Genomic DNA, 15,249 nt, shown 5'->3' with positions numbered 1-15,249 from the left:
TTGGTCTTTAGATTACACATTGTAAAAGCTGTGGATATCACAAACTTTATAAAACTCTACTGAATTTATGTTCAAGTTACATCCTGGGAAGCTCATTGTAAATTGAAAACATTGCAAGTGAAAAATACCTAGCCAATATAAATATAATATAGAATACTGTCATGACTGTGTGGTTCAATGGGAGTTGTTGCTCACTGCTTCTCTGTAATATTGCAGGAGAATAATGTACCATACATTGCTTGTCTCAGTGAAGATCAGAATTCAAATATTGGAGTAGGGCTCCCATAGTTTGTACATTGCATTTGCATGGTATAAAGTTGAAAATTTTAAGTCAAACTATTGAATTTAAATATATTCTGTGTAAGTATGTGTATACACATATCTCACATATATATTTACACAGATACACATGCATATACATATATACAGAATATATACATACACATGCATACATCTGTGGAGTATCACTTACCTGAAATGTTTGGGACTAAAAGTGTTTAAGATTTTAATTTTGGGGGGGCCGGCACTGTAGCATGGCGAGTAAAGCTGCAGCCTGCAGTGCTGGCATCCCATATGGGTTCTAGTTCGAGTCCCGGATGCTCCACTTCCGATACAACTATCTGCTGTAGCCTGGGAAAGCAGTAGAAGATGGTCCAAGTGCTTGGGACCCTGCACCTATGTGGGAGACCTGGAAGAAGCTCCTGGCTTTGAATCAGCCCAGCTCCAGCCATTACAGCCAATTGGGAAGTGAACCTGCAGATGGAAGACATCTCTTTCTCTCTACCTCTCCTTCTCTTTGCAACTCTGACTTTCAAATAAACAAATAAATCTTTAAAAAATATTTGATTTCTTTAGATTTTATTTCTGCATATATACCATGAAATTTGTTTATGTTTTATGTTTTATATACACTCTACACTATAGTCTGAAGATAATTTTATGCAATATTTAATACTCCTATATTTTGACTTCATCTTGTCTGTTGCAGACTTTTCTATGTGTGGTATCATTGTCAGTATTCATCAAGTTTTAGATTTGGGTATTAAGAATGCTCAATGCACACACATGTGTATACAGGTATGCAAACACATGTGGGCTTCAAAAAGCACATGGATTTTCTGCATGATCTTTCAATTCCATTTATCCAAAAATTTTATGAACTGTGTTTGTATGTGGGTAGATATATCTCCCCATTTATCTATCTATCCCTCACAAATCTAAATACCAGTGGAATTTTTGTTCTAAAATAATATGGGTACACAAATGCGATGTTTTCAAATCCCTTCAATTATTGGATGTCATTAATAATACCAAACTGCAGTATTAGAATGTTCAACTTTTTCATTAAAGGTGTTATAATGATGAGAAAGAAGTTTTCTATATGAGTTTTAGCCTTGAGTAATCCTCATGACTATTAACTAGGCTGGATTTTTTCCAACATTGTTATTTAATTTAAGGCATTCTGGAAAAAGATGCCTGAAACAACTTTCTTGGAAAATCAATTTGGTAAGAATGAAATCCACAAAATATACTTCAAACTGAAAATTACAAACCAGTGCTTTCCTCTTGACTGCATTCAGCAATATAATATTAAATGGAATATTAAGAACAATTAAAGGACTTAGCTTTTAAGCTGTCTGGTGGTGTATGCGATTCAATTCTTTATTGGCCATTAGAAAAATTACCAAAGATTACTTTTTTTATTCCAAGTGAATGTAGAACCGCCTGCTCAGCAGTAGTGACAAGAAGTATTTAATGGTGGGTAAAAGTTCTTACATTTTCAATTTGGAAAATTATTCTACTGTTCCTCAGAATGAAATGTTCTCAGTTTGATTAAAATTAAAAATGTTGACATTATTTTTAAAATAAATCTTTATAACCAAATTGGTCCAACTCTACAAATGTTTGAAAAGCCATTTCCAGAATCTCTGTTCCAGATCAATTATATAAATAGGCACACTTGATAAATCATTGAAAATATTATTTAAAAGAAGATCCATATGTGCTTTGCAAGGAAAACACTGTTGTTTGAAGACAAAAGTCAACTGTAAAAAATAAAAATACATTATAAAACAAACTTTCTCTTTTCTTTATAAAAGTATTTAGTGTGTGTTTTGTTTAAAATGTATGTTTTAAGTGGAAGTTAAGTGATTGAAGAGGGGAGGTCTTTTGGCAACCTGTGACTTGGTTATGTAAGATATGACAAATAACAAATACAAAGTAAGGAGAAAAAAAATCCCCCTTTTTAATGCCAACTGCTTGCTGCAATGCAAAACAATGGGTTTTTAGTTTTTTTCAGTTCTTTCAGTTTGTGCAAATTCTTTCTTGTATTTACTAATTCCTTTTAAAACTGTGTTTATTTATATGAGAAGCAGAGAAAGGAGCTAGAGAGAGAAAGCGCACTCCCATCCACTCATTCCCGTCCAAATGTCTTTAATTCTCAATAGCTGGATTGGGCTAGGCTGAAGTTGGGAATTCAATCCAGGTGACCCAAGTGTATAGCAGAAACAATTGAGCTATCACCGCTTCCTTCTAGTTCTGCATTAAGAGGAAGGTGGAGTCAGGAGTGAGAGGCAGGAATTGAACCCAGGGACTCCAGTAAAAGATACTGGCATATTTACTGCTAAGTTAAGAACCTACTCATTACTTAATAATCTTAACTCTTCAGAAAATAGCAAATCACTTTCTGTGGCAACACAACCTTTCCTTTTCTGTTTAAGTGAAAGCTGTGGGATCAAGGTGATAAGACTCTTTATTGAGTGCTTTAGTAGGATGGGAAATGAGGAGTGGTATAATGGTGGCCCTCCAGGATTGTTGTGGTAAAAGCACTTCCACTACAGCAGCTCCACTGGATGTACTTTACTAGATTCTTGTCTCAATGAGGTCAGACAACAGTAATTTGTTATGTAGGTCATGGCAGAACCCTTCTACACTACAAAGAATGACTCCTTTTTCAATATAAATACAACCTAATGCATTTAGTCTCCCTGTAGGCTGTCTCACACACTTGAGAGAACTATTGTGCCAAACTCTGCCGCTCAGCATTATAATACCTATTCATCTAGCTTTTTTTTTTCCAGTTTTATAACAGAATAACACACACACTCACACAAGTAAAAGATACAGCTTATTTTCATTTATTTTTCCTTTTGTACTTTACAAACATTATCAAGGGTGAACATCATAAGAAAACGCATGTTAACAAATGCATTTCAAAGGACAGAAATAGAACACACTAGAAACGTTACATTAATAATTCAGCCGTTCTTATTTTCATTTCCCACAAAATTGGTTTCTCTAAGTCTTTCTGCTTCTTTTCCTTCAGTTAAGTAAATATGCTTCTGTAAACTCTGAAAACTAGAAGTGGTAATTTCCCTCAAAATGATAATCTGATACAATGCAATAGATACTGGTTTCAGAATTATCTGGCTCCTTATCAGAGAGTACTTCAAAAATTTCGTGGAAAAACAGAATTAAACACATGAATTTACTTTGATGCATTTTAAGATATTTAGCACCAAAATAAACTTATTTATTTGTTTATTTTTTAAGTCAAAGAGACAGAAAGTGAAGGAGGGAGAAACAGATGAGAGAGACAGAGAGAGAGACAGAGAGTGAGTGAAAGGGACAAGCATCCTGTCAATACTTGAAAGAACCATTCTGGGTAGAAGTCAAAGCCTGGAGACAGGATCTCAACCCAAACCTCCTCACTTGGCTGACAAGAACTCCTTTCCCTGAGCCATCCCTCCTGCCTTCCAGGATGTGAATTATCAAGAAGCTGCAGTCAGGAGCCAGAGCCTAGTATCAAACTCAGGTGCTTCAGTCTGGGATGTGGGCAACTGAATTGTTGTCATAAGAGCTAGTATAAACCCCTTCACCAATGAACAGTTAATTCTACTTATTCATGGATGTATTATGTTTTATGTCTTTTTTATTGTTATCATTATTCTAAAATTTCTATTTAAATTCAATTTCCACAGCTTTAGATTCAAGCAATTTGAAGACACCAGAAAGAATAACATTGAAATCTAAAGTCTGCATTATAAAAATGTGTTGTGTGTGTGTGTGTTTAGTCGTCATTTGCCTCATTTGTCCATTCATAAAACAAGAGGGAGAACTTGGGGATTTCTAGAGTGTCTTCAAATACTAGCTTATTTTATGGTACCTATATTCTATGTTGTCTGCACTTATTAATTCTGAACATCAGACACCTTCCCCCCACTAAAAGGAAGGTAAACATTCAGAGGCCAACACACAACCCAGAATGAATAACGGATTCTCAGGGACATCATCTTTCAGATTGAAGAATATGGTTCTTTTTCTGACTGCTCTGAGAAAAGGAGAATTTGGGTCAAAGAAGCTACGTTTTTGACGTGTTTCTGTGCTACAGCTTTGGGAGGAATAGGTTAAGTCAGACAAACTGCAAAAAATGCTTTTTTTCCAAAATAAATAAATAAAAGACAACCTTGTTTTCCAGGGTCATGGTATATGTAGAGGCAGTAAACTTTAGACAAGATGTTAAACAAAGGTCATTTGCTGGTTTGAAACTCAAAGATGCTGTACTTTTTTTGCTTCTGAAACCTACCATAAATGATAAAAAATCTAGTTATAGCAAGTATGTTTTATAAGTTTGAACTTGAAAAATTTACTTCAATTCCCAAGTATCAATTTAGAATACCCTGTTCAGTAGAAATCAGCACCCAGGAACTACTTCTGGGCTACTGTGGAATATAGTTGAAAGGGACAAGTGCTGTGCACATCTGTTCACTTTAAAATGCTTATTGGATCTTGGAAATTACTTTTCATAATATAAAAATTGTTGTTGAAGCTTATTGCTTTTCCAGTGCAGTTTTACAGAAGTTACAAATACATCTTATTTAATATTCATCACTACTTCCTGAGATGAATATTATTGTTGACAGTTAAGGTTCCAGAGAGTTAAGGCCCTAGAGTTGACCCTCATTTGATCTGGGATGAAAGTGATGAAGGAAATCTACTTTTTTCCAAATCCCTGTATGGAATAATCATGAAGTATATGCTGGGCAGTAACTCAGAAGCTTCCAAGAAAAAGAAAGTTCTTTGCAGGCTTGGGAAACCTATTTAAAAAGTTGAAATTATTCTTATCATTTTTTTCTCTTGCTCTCCTTTCCTTTTGGTACTACCTGCAATAATTTACCAAATAAACCACTGGCAATGTAATCCTTGACTAAGAGTCTGCTTTCAGTAAACTCAGATTATGGCATTGCTACTAGGAGTTCCCTAGAAAGCATAATCTTGGAGTGTAATTTAGAAATTTCACTAGATAGCAATAAGAATTCCATGGTCTTATAACAACCCCTGTTGGGCTACAGCATTGTTTACTAGTTACAGGTACTGTCACCAGGATGGATTGTGATGTCACATAGGAAGAAGGTTTTTTTTTTTTTTTAATTTAATTTCTGTAGCACTTGGAAGACGTGAGAGAAATATGTTATAAATATCCTGAAATATGGCAATCAGCTAAAATTCAAGGCACACTGCAAATGGCAAAAAGGCGTAGTCTTCCACTGCATGAAAAACTCGCAAGTGTCTCATCTGAACTAGAAGATCCTATTCTTCTGCACGTTCACACTATCCTTAGAGCCAGGCTCAAGATTCATTTGTTACAATGGAGACCAATTCAGTTCTCTATTTTAACATCATTTTTTCTGTTTTAAACTCAAGATCCTAATATGGAAAGTATGAGACCCTAAGACCTGGGATGAGGAAATTAGGTTAGTGGTATTGAGAATCATGACTCCACAGATCTGCCTACAATTTCTTGGCCAGAAAAATCAAGCCCATCCCTCTTACAGTAATCACACAAATTTCTCGTCTGGGAAGTGTTCTCCACCATCCAAGGTTTATTTGAGTTACGCAGTTTCAAGGCTAGAGACATGAAAGTTGAATGGAGGGCTCGGTGCTGTGGCATAGTAGGCTAAGCCTCCACCTCTGCCTCCACCTATGGTGTCTGCATCAACCTGTGAGCCAGTTAGTTTCCTGGCTACTCCTCTTCTGATCCAGCTCTCTTCTTCTGGGCTGGGAAGGCAGTGGAAGATGGCCCAAGTTTTGGTCCCCTGTACTCTCGTGGAAGACCGGGAAGAAGCTCCTAGCTTCAGATTGTCTCAGCTCTGGCCATTGAGGCCAACTGGGGAGTAAACCAGTAGATGAGAGATCTCTCTCTGTCTCTCCCTCTCTCTTTCTGTAACTCTACCTCTTAAATAAATGAATAAATAAAAGTTGAATGGAAAGTAATCTCTGTTACAGATTAAAATCTTTGATAAAAATTTACAGTATGACTAATACATCTTTGTATGAGCCAGTACATAAGAATGATAGTAATTAATATTATAAAAGTACTTGGCAGATTGTAGAAGAAAGTGCAGAAAATTGGTAGAATATACTTCTGGGTTGTAAAGACTTTATTTACATGCCACATCTCTTCCATGGTTCAAGTTTTGTCAAGTGAGCATGGGAGTTTGGGGGAAGCTTAATATACTATCTGGATGGTTTTTGGAAACCTGGAAATAATGATAACCCCCATTAAATAAGGGAAAGTTTCTAAAACTGTATCTAATCAATGCAGTGTGTTTCAAGTCCATCCTATTGTGAATTTAATGAACACACAAACATTAAAGTCGTAACTTTGAATACTGAGTGCATGATGATGGATAGCTTGAAATAATCTTGAATTTGTTTCTTGATATTTGCAGTAGGAGAGTGACACAAAGGCAAAGTGAAATCCTAAGAAAATTCTTCTCTTGTTTTTCAGAACTGATCTTATTCATGAAGGAAATCACAAAGTTCAGTTCAGCACTTAAAGACTCCAAAGATGAATGGAAGGTCATCTGTTGCATATATTTGATTTAGTCATCAGTTAGCTATCTAACAAGGAGAAGGATTTTTGATATTGCAGAATACTCTTTTAAATTTCATTAGTAGCAAAAATCACAGATGCAATCTATGTTAATTCAGATCTCAACTGAAAAAATCAACACAGACTTTCTCACATGGTGTGTATTACTCCTCCGGAGACTCCAAATTCCATCACAGAGAATCTCAATTTGCATTCATCTATGAGGGCTTTCAGTATATAAACATCTTCTTGCCTAAGGATTATAATATCACTGCCATTTCTCAAAAGACTCCTAAGGGTCTTTTATCATTTTTATGTTTTACAGGTCACCTTACTTTCCATTATATCGATCACATCACATTAACAAAAACTTAAACTGGCTAATACACTGGAAGTTGTGGTAAACACATACACCAAAGATACAGATAGAACATTAGTTAGAACAATATTTCAGTGGTGTGATACAACAGGGAAAATTTTAAAAGATCTAATGATCACATTCTTATTAGGAGATCTCCAAAAAGGAAGAGGACTAGTTATGGGATGTTACCTCTTCTAACACTCAGAAAGAGGCAAAGTGTTTTGGATTTTGCTGGCAGGACATACTCTGAGAATATTGTTCCAAAACCTTTTGTCCTGGAATGACTGCCAAGTTTAATGGAACCTAAATACAAAGAAATTTTGTCAACCAATAAAGGCTGGATTCTAAATAGGTCCTGAATTTTGGGTAATATATCCTTGTACACTAAATAGAGCTTAAGCTGAATGCAGAGAGTCTGTTTTGAGTTTCTTTTTTTAAATTTTTGTTTGTTTTCTGCAATCATTAAGGAGAGTCATGTCATAAATTCATAAGATATTAGAGAATTGGAGAAAGGCTTGGATTTCTGATTTAAAGTGCAGGCATTTTGAAAAGCCACTCTTACTATGCTAGAAAACTTTTGAAGAGCCTGTCCAGTGGATCATGGGAGGGATTACTATGAGACCCAAGCTGTCCATTATGATCTGTTTACAGATATATCAGTTCAGAGAATAAAATGGGTCTCATTCAAATATACTTTTCACTAACTTTCTCATAGTAGTTAAAACTTTCATAATAGCTGCAGCAGATAGCTAAGAAATTATTTCAAGATGTATTTTGTTGAATATGAAATAATATTATACACATATAATTTACTCATTAATGATAACAATGCATGGTATATAAAGGGCTCATATATACTTGACTCATGAATAAATATCAACAATCAAGTTTATTACCTTACACTAATTTAAAAAATAATAATTGATAATTAAATCCATATTATTTTTTGAAAATAATAGTGTCATTTTTTTTCCTAAGGAAACTAGGCATCTCAAATATTGCTAAGGGTATTAGTAATCTATTTTTCAGTACAACAATTCAGTATTCTTTCTTTCCTCCAGGATCAAAACATTTTTTACATTTAATTGAAATTTCCTTACCCTTCAGTTCCAAAATCTTTGATGTATAGCATCCATAATTTAGTCAAACTATATAATATATTGCATTTATTAAACCTAGATTTCTTTCATCTGCTATTCAGCTACATAGTTTTTCCTGTGTGAGTTTCTGGGCTACAGACCCTTACATATTGAGACACCTAAGTATTGTGGATTGAAATTGCCTTTTTAATTTCATTTTGCTTATTTCCCATTTTCCTTAAATCCCTTCAAAAATGTTTCATTTGCATGGAAAGCTACCAGCCTACAGTCTTGTAAGTATAATTTATTACGTGAAAATAGACCTATTAAGTCTCATGCCAAAGGTGACCTGACAAAATGTTGTGTTGTTATACAGAAAGTAATCAGATACCACAAGAGTAGTTATGCAAGAAGTGTGTAGAATATTCTTTTATTTTGAATAATTTTAAATGTAATGAAATTTCAATGTTTGTAGCTAGAGTTCCTTTATATAGTATCTGGTTTCCCCATTGTCAATATTTTACCATTTCATGGTCATTTTTAAAAAGATTTGTTTATTTGGAAGGTAGGTTGACAGGAGAAAGAGAGAGAAAAACAACAGTGGAGAGAGAAAGAGAGAGATTTTCCATTTGCTGGTTCACTCCCCTGTGGCTATGGCCAGGCCGTGATGAAACCAGGAGCCAGGAGCTTCTTTCCAGTCTCCCACATGGGTGCAGAGGCCAAAGAACTTCGGTCTCCTTCACTGCTTTCTCAGGCACATTAACAGGGACCTGGATAGGATGCAGACCCTACAGATGAAGTCTTAACCTTCTCTGCCAGTGCTCTGGCCCCTGTATTTTCAAGAATTCACGTAAATAGAATGATAAACTACTCCATGTTTTGAGATTGGCTTCTTTGATTTAGAAATATGCATGCCAGATGCTTGCATGATACTTCATGGATCAATAAACTTTTCTATTTTATTGCTGAATAGTGTACCCTGCATGGACAACATACAGATTCTTTTTTACATTAATCTGTAAACTTGTTAGTTGCTTCCAGTTTATGTGATTATGAATTTTAAAAGCTATACACAAGTATCTATGGATATTTTTGTGTGAATATAAATTTTTCCTTGCTTGATTAAATACCTAGGAGAATTATTGTGGAATTATGTGATAAATGTATTATATTTTGTAACCTTCCAAAGTGACTGTACAGTTTATTTTCCTGCTAGTAATTAATAACAATTCTTGCCATACACCATCCCTATCAGCAATTTTCTTATTTTTTTTTTAGTTTTGGTTTATTTACTTATTAGAATAGGAAAGAGAATAAAAGAGAAAAAGGGCCCTCCCATCTTCTGTTTCACTCTCTGAATATCCACAATGGCTAGAGGTGAGCCAGCTGAAGCCAGGAGCTGGAAACTCAATCCAGGTATTTCACATGAGTGACAGAGAGACAGTTATTTGAACCTTGAATAAGCACTGCTGCCTCATGAGGTCTTTAGTAGCAGCACAGGGTAGTTGAGCCTGGTCTTGAAGCAAGGTACTCTGATATGGGACATGGGGCATCCTAACCTTAAATACTAAGCCAAGTGCTTGTCCTCAGCCTTTTATATTAACACTGTCATATTTTATCCATTATAATAGTAGCATGGTATCTAATCCATGTTTACATTTGCAGCTCTCTAATGACACCTGATGTTGACAACTTTCATCTACATGTTTGCCATCCACATGTAATTTTGGTGAAGCATCTGTACGTATAATTTGCACATTTTTGTATTGAATTTTTAATTTCCTTATTGTTGATTTTAAATATTCTTTGTATGTTCAGGGAACAAATGCTCAATAAGATGTGTGATATTCAAATACCAGTTTTAAAAGAGTATTTTAGCCGGTGCTGAGGCTCACTAGGCTAATCCTCCACTTGCGGCACTGGCACTCCAGGTTCTAGTCCCGGTTGGGGCAATGGATTCTGTCCCGGTTGCTCCTCTTCCAGTCCAGCTCTCTGCTGTGGCCCAGGAAGGCAGTGGAGGATGGCCCCAAGTGCTTGGGCCCTGCACCTGCATGGGAGACCAGGAGAAGCACCTGGCTCCTGGCTTCGGATCGGCGCAGCACCAGCTGTGGCGGCCATTTGAGGGGTGAACCAATGGAAGGAAGAACTTTCTCTCTGTCTCTGTCTCTCTCACTAACTCTGCCTGTCAAAAAAATGAGAGAGTATTTTAAAAAATGCAAATGTATCTTTTTTAGTAGATTATACTTTTGACATTGTGTTGAACTCATCATCATATTCTTGTTCAGAGCAAGTCCTCTGTATTTCCTTCTAAAGGTTTCATGGTTTCAAATTTTATATTTTAGCATATACTCTATTGTGAATTATTTTTTTCAGTGTGAATTATGAAATTGTTTTAAGTTGGTTCCAGTTAATGGCTCCCATGGTACCTCACAGAATCGATTAATTTTCTGATAGAAGTCACTTTTAGCTGAGTCTTAAAAGGATGTATATTTTTTAAGTTCCTGCATTACTAGGCTACCTTAGTAGTAAACAAGCATTCAAAGGAACAAAGTACCATAAGTATAATTCACAAGGAAAATGATGCTTCTTATGATAAAATTTTTAAATGCCAACCAAAATTATAACTAGAGAAAATACAAAATCAAAAACCATGAACTTTAATATAAAACTAAAAATTAAGTTAACATAAATAAATATAATTGAGATAGATTTTTTTTGATAGGTAGAGTTAGACAGTGAGAGAGAGAGAGAGAGAGAGAGAGAGAAAGGTCTTCCTTCTGTTGGTTCACCCCCCAAATGGCCTCTATGGCCAGCACGCTGCGGCCGGCATGCTGTGCCAATTTGAAGCCAGGAGCCAGGTGCTTCCTCCTGATCTCCCATGTGGGTGCAGGGCCCAAGGACCTGGGCTATCCTCCACTGTACTCCTGGGCCACAGCAGAGAGTTGGACTGGAAGAGGAGCAACTGGGACAGAATCTGGTGCTCTAACCAGAATTAGAACCTGGGGTGCTGACGCTGCAGGCAGAAGATTAGCCAAGTGAACCATGGTGCCAGCCATAAATGAAATAGCTTTAACAGAAAACTAAAAGCAGAACAAAGAATTTAAATATTAATAGTTGTCAGAAATTAGCATGGATAAACACGAAAGTACAAAAAGAAAATTGTTTTTCTTAGAAGATAGAACAAAAGGTCTTAACAAACATCTAAATGGAGAATTCTATTTTCATGAATAGTCTGTAAAATAAATGTAACCTAAAAGTCTAAGAAAAAGTGAAACAAGTCAACAAAAAAAAAAAGTAGAGAATTCATCAGTGGGAATGTTGAGGTAAAATAATATAGTGAATGCAAGTTTTGTTTTTACAATTATAATATTAATCCAAAATATAATCTGTGGGAATTGTGGTTGTAGAATAAATGTTAAAAAACATGTTGTGTCTTCCTTTTGTTCCCTAACTATTTTTTCTTATGTTGACAACCACATGAACAGATAATCTCTGCACAATCGTCACCACTCAGTTCCTCCAAGAATCCTTTCCTCTTCCTTGCATTAGGAATCATGGTTTTACACTTAATTTTGATTCTTCAACTGCATTATCTGAGAACTTGGTTTTATGCAACTGAAACTTGGGTCTTCTCTAAAATGTTTGTTACAGAGGCCCTGATTCTTTATACTGAAAAATATAAATTTAAGTGTTGATTAGCTTTAAGTTTCTGTCATTTGCTTGAAGGCTAAACCAGTGAATAAACTACTTAAATGCTTCCATGTTAGGCTGACACAAAACACACCAAACACCAGAGTAAGGGAAAGGGTTTATGGGGGAAAACCCAGCAGCCCAGAGAGAAGGGATGAAGAGGGAAAAAGAGAGAGGGGAGTGTAAGAGAGAGAGAGAGAGAGGAGGGGAGCTAGTGAGGAGAGAAGAGAGAGCAGATGATGAGAGATGAGAGATGAGAGGAGGAGAGGAGAGCAGACAAAAGGAGCCAAGAGAGCGAGAGACAGTGGAGAGCAGGAGAGAAGAGAGCCACATGTTCAGGAACAGGTCCTTTTAAAACCTTGCTGGAGGGCAGGCAGGGAAGCAAGAACAGTGAATCCCATTAGGATGGGGGTGGAGCTTGACAACAGTGGTTGGGCCATGTGGTCACCTGGCTTCCAGCAATGGTGGTGGGGCCAGGGCCTAGGATGTAAATCAGGGTGTAGATTGTGCCATAGATAAAACTGCACCATTTTCCTAACATTCCCCCCTTTTGTTTTTTATAAAGCAGGAGTTATATGGGATTACCTTAGTCCCAAAAGTCCAGGAGGGGTAGAGGGATGATGATCTATCTTTATAACTACTTCCTGCTGACATGAGGCGATGTCTCAAGCCACTGTCTCCTGGGTGGGGAGTCGAGTATATTCCTCTAGCAGCATTTGGTTGACAGCCAGTTTGCTGAAGGCCTTAGTTTGTTCCATTATCACCTGCTGTAATCACTTAAACAGGCACTGAAGTATAAAAGTCAGGGTGAGAATAGCAATCAATGATCCTAAGAGTGGCATTAACCAAGTAATGAGAGGATTTCATAGAAGAGAGGAAATGAGGGGGGTCTCTGGACCCTTGTGAGGATAGTTTAATGGATGTGGCTTAAAGCTGATTCCAGCCAAGATTGGAGAAAATGCCACTTAACTTTTGCAGGTAGTGGGGTTTGTCTGTAGAGAAATTCTGAACATTCATACAACATTAAGTGGGGGAGAGGACCATCAGTACACACAGGTTGGGAGTAGAGCCATTGGTGTTACAGTGGAAGCTATGATTACAAAGGAATGAGGCCCAAGCGGGCTAGATACAAAGGACAGAGTCATTATTAGAGAACCTAAGAAAGGTGTTATCTAAGCTACAACTAAGTTTTCTGATTGAGTAGCTAATAGAACCTGACAGAAGGGGCATGATAATAATCTGGTGGGCTTTAAAGCTTTGTAAATTATGAGGCCCAGGTTTATCTATCTCTTCATAGGGTACATCCTAAGGGAGGTGTGAATGTCCTTAGGGAAGGCACCCTGTTGATTTCCATTACCTTGCTGGTCTGGGAGGAGAGCTGGCCAGGAAAAGGCAGGTGGCATCTCTAATAGGATAAATTTACAGTTCTGCCTACAATGTTACTGACCCTATTTGGCCGTCTCCTCTCAGCAGCAGTGGTCACCTTGGAATCTGGGCCAAGTGAAGGGCTTTTCAGCTTAGAGCCAGTAAGATCTGTGGCTCTGACCTGAAGTTCTTTGACTCCAGGGCAGGTCCATTTCCAGTGACCCAACTCTTGGCAGAGCTTCCAGGGCTCTTCACAAGCTGACTTCTGCTGAAGCCCAGGCTTACCACATTGAAAGCCACTGCAGTGGACTGGCCTGTTGGCTCTCCTTGAGGGCAGATCACTGTACAGAGCTACATTTAATAGGCCTGTCACCTATCTTTACATTGCTTCTGATGCCTAGCTTTCTTTTCCTCCTGGTTTTTGTTAAAGCAGACCAGAGGATGCAAGTCAAGGGGGTGCTCAAGTCCCATCTCTAATCTTGGGTGGCCTAAACTAGAAGTCTATAGTTACAGGCATGTTATATAGTGGTATATGTTGAGGTAGACAATGCCCATGAGGAAAGCTATGTCCTTACTTTAAAACTTTCTCTCCCTTTGGTCTGAAAGGGAGGTCTTCCCTATTTACTATGCTGATGGTGAAGTAGATCTAGCTGTGAAATTATAATTTAAGCTTTCATTTTGGCTATGCTATTACAGAAAATGTTACCTGGAAAGGAGATGAACTATAGAAACTCCACATTAAACATTGAGTTAAAAAGTTACCACTAGCCACAAAATAAAAGTAAAGTGGAGTTATAAGTCAGAAGCTGATATAATACCTAACAGCTGTTAGGGAGACACTCCTAATCAGACCAAGCAGACACCTCTGGTCAATCAGATAACAGTGAGCTATGGGCAACACCCTCATACCCACGCTGACTGGACTGTTCAAACATAAGTAAAGTGGAAACAGCATTGACTGGACTGTTCAACTGCAAGCAAGGAGAAAACAGCATTGATTGGACAACAAGTGGTGGGATGGCAAGATGGAGGACTGCTGGAAAATGAGGATAAAAGGGGAGCCCTTGCACTGTCCTCCATCCTCTCAGGGATCATGGCCCAGTGTGTGTGTGAACCCCTGGATCTCCACACATCTGGAGCTGAAGAGACAGCCCGTTACTCTGCATGGAGCAAATAGCGGCAAAAGCCAACTATGGACAAAGGGCCTGGTGTGTGTGAACCTCTGGATCTCCACATATCCAAATCTCAAGAGGCAGCCTGCTACACTGCACGGAGAAAGTAGTGGCACAAGCTGACCTGCAGAGTTGTCTTTGAGCTATAATACTCCACTGTCTGTGTGTGAGTGTGTATGTGTGCATGGGCCCAGTGAGTGCGAACCTCTGGATCTCCTCACACTTGGAGTCAAAGAGCCAGCTTACTAGCTTTTGTTACGCAGCATGAGGTGACCATGGGATCAAGAGGCCAGAAGACCTGCTGCATTGCCATTCTGCCGCTGTGCCTAACCAGCCAAGATGCCGCCTCACTGCCTTGCCTGGAGTCCTTATCAGCCTGCTGCCAGAGTTGAGCACAGAGCCAGACCAGGCCTCTCAGCAGGGGACCTCTCCAACTTCTCGCCTTGCCATCTGCCTGGGAACTTTGAGCCTACTGCCCAGGGTGATAGCCTTCCCGTGATTTCCTGCCTGTAAGTGACTGATCCAAGATCCATCTCTGCCAAGAAATGGAGCTCTGGACCTTGAACACTGACACTCTTTTTCGTGACCATGATACAAGCCTTTAAAATGCAGCTTTTACAAATAATGTTAGTCATGTGTAATATAACTATGCTTTGACCTTATGTTTTGATACTATGCAGGGTATCTCCAAATAATGCTGGAGATCTT

At 37.8% G+C, this 15,249-nt stretch overlaps 1 pseudogene; it reads right to left on the bottom strand.

Moving 5' to 3' along the window:
• LOC138845151 (glycylpeptide N-tetradecanoyltransferase 2 pseudogene) overlaps positions 1–14,854 on the bottom strand; it is a 79,179-nt pseudogene extending 64,325 nt beyond the window's left edge.
• Between the last annotated feature and the right edge of the window lie 395 nt (positions 14,855–15,249).

This window comes from Oryctolagus cuniculus, chromosome 14 (assembly GCF_964237555.1).
Source record: "Oryctolagus cuniculus chromosome 14, mOryCun1.1, whole genome shotgun sequence".
Lineage (NCBI taxonomy): Eukaryota > Metazoa > Chordata > Mammalia > Lagomorpha > Leporidae > Oryctolagus > Oryctolagus cuniculus.
The sequence above is the reverse complement of the archived record's forward strand: the minus strand, read 5'-3'. Positions and strand labels throughout refer to the sequence as shown.